The sequence below is a fragment of the Nannospalax galili genome, unplaced genomic scaffold, assembly GCF_000622305.1.
Source record: "Nannospalax galili isolate Female #2095 unplaced genomic scaffold, S.galili_v1.0 scaffold188, whole genome shotgun sequence".
In the NCBI taxonomy this organism is placed as follows: Eukaryota; Metazoa; Chordata; class Mammalia; order Rodentia; family Spalacidae; genus Nannospalax; species Nannospalax galili.
In genome coordinates, this window is record NW_008360325.1 from 855,294 (window position 1) to 859,522 (window position 4,229).

A 4,229-nucleotide genomic window follows, 5' to 3' on the forward strand; every position below is an offset into this window, starting at 1 on the left:
AACAACAACAACAAAAAAGCCAAAACAAAGGGGCTGGAGAGATGGCTCAGTGGTTAAGAGCACTGACTGCTCTTGCAGAGGACCTGGGTTCGATTCCCAACACCCACATGGTGGCTACAAACCGTCCTTGACTTCAGTTCCAGGGGAATCTGACACCCTCTTCTGACCTCTGCGGCATTGCACGACATGGGTGCACTCACATACATGCAGGCAATACACTCATACACATAAAATAAAAAAAAATATAAAAAAAGACAAAACAACCCTACTGCTCTACAAACAATGAATGTGCATACTCTACTACTGAAAACACACCCTTGATACCAGCACTCAGGAGACATAGGCAGGCAGATTTCTGTGATATCAATGCCAGCCTGGGCTACATAGTGAGTTCTATACTAGCTGGACTACAGGGAGACCTTATCTAAAAAACGAATAAAAAAACATCTTTTGTGTCAGGACACAAAGAATGATCTACAGCAGCCAAATCTGTGATATAAATAGCCGCAGGCAGTCCAAGGGTCCCAGAACCAAAAATTGGTGTGTTGTGTTATCACTCATAATGGGATAATAGAGACACAAGATGAATTACCATAAAATACATCAACATGGAGCACAATCTCTGCAAAAGCAAGTAAGAAAATCTAAGAACTGGCGAGATGGCTCACCAGGGAAAGATACTAAGCCTGATGACCTGAGCTCTATCCCCAGACCCACAGAGTGGAAGGAGAGAACCAACTCCAGCAAACTGTCCTCTGACCTCCAGGCGTGCACTGTGGCACACAAGTGCCCATACACCTATATATACAATAAAGGCTAAAAAATTTTTAGCTGTATGTGATGGCACACACCTTTAATGCCAGCACTTAGGCAGAGAAAGGCTATAGGGAGACCTGTTTCAAAACAAAGTTAAAACATTTATTTATTTATAGTCTTTTTGAGACAGGATCTCCCTGTAGCCCCAGCTGGCCTGGAACTCTATGTAGACTAGGCTGACCTGGAACTCAGAGAGATCTGCCTGCCTCTGCTGGGATTACAGGTGTACACCACCACACCCAGCCTAAAACATTTTTTTAAAAGAAAAGAAGAGGACTAGAGAGATGGCTCAGTGAGTACGAACACTGGCTGCTCTTGCAGAGGGCCCAGATGCAGTTCCCAGCACTCACATGGTGGCTCACATTTACCTTTAACTCCAATTTCAAGAATCTGACAGCCTTTTCTCTACAGGAATTACATGACATGGGTACACTTACACACACGCAGGCAATACACTCATACACATAAAAATAAAATATTAAAAACAAAACAAAAAAAATGCCTTTAATCCCAGCAGGAGGGAGACAAAGGCAGGTGTCTCTGTGAGATCAGGACAGCCTGGTTCATACAGCAAGTGTTAGGCCAGCTGGGGTACAGGAGACCTTGCCTCAAAAAGACCCCCCCCCCAAAGTTTTAATAAGCAATAAAAACTTAATTGAATTTTTTAAAAACTTGCTGAATTTAGCTGATTAATATAAGTAGTTTTTTTTTTTTATGGTCTTTTTGAGACAGAGTCCTAGGATTAAAGGCGGGCACCACCATGCCCAGCAATCAAGTAGTTTTTAAAGTTTTTGTTGGCAACATTGTGGTGTATGTCTATAAATCCCAGCATTTGGGTAGGGGAAGGAGCAGGATCATTCAAGATCATTCCTGGCTACACAGTGAGTTTGAGGCCAGTCTTGAAAAAAAAAAAAAAAGCCAAATGTAGCATTACTTCTCAGCTTTCTAGCTAAGATTCAGTTAAGAATCTATTCTCATCAGCGTAAAATGTGATTTGTCCTGTATCCACAGACAGTACAATGAAGAGTACCTGTGGTAGGAAGATGGAGAGGGAGCTTGTTCTAGCTATTCCTTTCAGCAACCTGAGTGTGCAGCACTGCCCAAACAGCTCACCCTCTGGGGGACTTAACAGAAACTAAGAAGCCAGGCATGGTGGCTGACACCTGTAATCCCAGAATTTGGGAGGCTGTCTGTAAAAGGATCAGGAGTTCAAAACTAGCCAGGGCTACAGGAGACCCCATCTCATAAAACGAACAAAATGAAACACACCAACAAAACAAAACATAAAGCACCAATAATAGTAGCAATGTAGTTTTTTTTAATGTTCACATATTTCAAAGACAAATTAAGAAATTCTCCAATTCCCCCAAATCTCAAGGTTCTAGTGGGTGAGATTCCCAGGGTTAATATATTATCAGGAAATATTACGTGATGTTAAAATAAATGTGGTATTAACAAATTAAGTTCAATAAATTTTACTGGGTTTCTACATACAAGGTAAGCATGTCAGTATCTTTTGGGAGCATCCTACAGGGAAGGTACTAAGGCTAACTCCTTCTAAAAGGAAGATAAATGTGCAGAGAAAGCTATCTGGAGTTACAGAGGTGGGTCCTAATGCTCCTCAGTCACTGATTCACTGGATGGCCATACAACCTGAAACACCAGAGCTTAGCTGGTATGGTGGTGCACTTCTTTAATCCTAGCACTGGGAGGCTGAGACAGGCAATCTGTGAACCTGTCTTAAAACAGAAAGTTTACACCTGGAGTTACATCATGGTCCTCTCCTAAGGGTCTAATTTGTGCCTAATTTTTAGTCAGCTGCAAATGAAATTAATTCTATGCTCTACTTTAATCCACTTAAAATATTTTGCTCTTTGGTAACTTCTGAAACGGTCTAAAGAACCACTGACATAATGAACCAAATGGCACAATGAGCACTGGTACAGGCCCAAGGAGCTGCTCAGTGGTAAAGGCACTTGAGGACCGTAGTTCAATCCCAAGAACCCACATGATAGATGGAGAGAACCAACTTGTACAACTTGTTCTCTGTTCTCCACATGCTGTGGTACAAGTACATGGACATGAATACACACACACACACACACACACACAATGTAAAAAAACTTTAAGCTACCTTCTAATATTCTCAATTTACAATCTATTTAAAATAACAAGCTGTATAACTTTCTGCCAAATGAAGTCTGTCAATGATCTTCCGTGTTTCCTAGAAAAACCAGTACCTTTATTTTCACTGGTTTCTAACTATCTACTACTTCTTTAAAGTTTATTTGCAGAATTGTGAACATGCGTAACTAAAAGTGTGCCTTTGCATCCTGCTTGACTTACTTTTGTCCGATTCTCTGTACTGATCTGACAGTGGAAATAAATGAAACTGCAACAGACAAGGGCAGTGAGAACACCTTGGAACAGCATCTGTGGTTGGCCTGCTAAAAATCAAATGAGAAGCAAAGAGGAAGACAGTAACAAAAGAAAGGAAAGGAAGAACAACTGCTCGATGACTAAGATTCCTAAAGTGGACCACATTTTAAAATTATTATTATTATTGGTTTTTTGACATGGTCTCCCTGTAGCCCACTTGGCCTGGAATTCCCTATGTAGACAGGCTGGCCTCAATCTCAAGAGATCCACCTGCCTCTGCCTCCCAAGTGCTGGAATACAAATGTATTTGTATTTTATATGTATGTTTTACCCTATGTATAAAATGCTCACGGAGGTCAGAAAAGGGTGTCAGATCCCCCTGGAAATGGAATTATGGATGACTGTTAGCCACGATGTGAGTGCTGGGAATTGAACCCAGTCCTTTGCAAGAGCCAGTGCTCTTAAACAGATGAGCCATCTCTCCAGCCTCTGAATTGTACTGACATTCCAGAGTTCCAGAGGGAGGAAACATTTGGTAATGAAGCTGTCTGTAGGACACAGGATGCATGTGGAAGTGGTCTTCTTCAAAACAGGCTACCTACTAGAAAAGCAGAAACATTCAAACCTGGGGAAGAGCTAGAGGCCCAGGAGCCACCCCCACATATGAGTATGCAAAACTCAGATAAATGTGCTTGCTACCCGGTCATTCTCATCATAGCACACCCAACCCTTTCAGCCAGGACCTCTAAGGAGGAAAGTACCTGCAATGCGGAAGAAAAAAAAATCCACAAATGAATCCAATACACAAAGAGGCCTGAAAACTACTGGTTTAAGGAAGTTGAAGCAACAGTGCCCTAAATAACACAGTTGGAGGAGTACTGAAGACCACATATAAAGCATTAATTGGTTCTCTGCCTTCTAATCAGTCCCTGACTGTCCCATAACTAAGATTCCCTGAGCTATCAAAAAAAGGCCACCACTAGGACAGAAGAGAGAGAGAGAGAGAGAGAGAGAGAGAGAGAGAGAGAGAGAGA

At 41.8% G+C, this 4,229-nt stretch overlaps 1 protein-coding gene and 1 non-coding gene across 9 annotated transcripts in view; one reads left to right on the forward strand and one right to left on the reverse strand.

Moving 5' to 3' along the window:
• Mark3 (microtubule affinity regulating kinase 3) overlaps nucleotides 1–4,229 on the reverse strand; it is a 102,064-nt gene that overhangs the window by 52,679 nt on the left and 45,156 nt on the right. The window lies entirely within an intron of this gene.
• LOC115068878 lies at nucleotides 1,746–1,934 on the forward strand. The gene has a single exon (XR_003848226.1). It is a non-coding gene; the product is annotated as a U2 spliceosomal RNA (small nuclear RNA).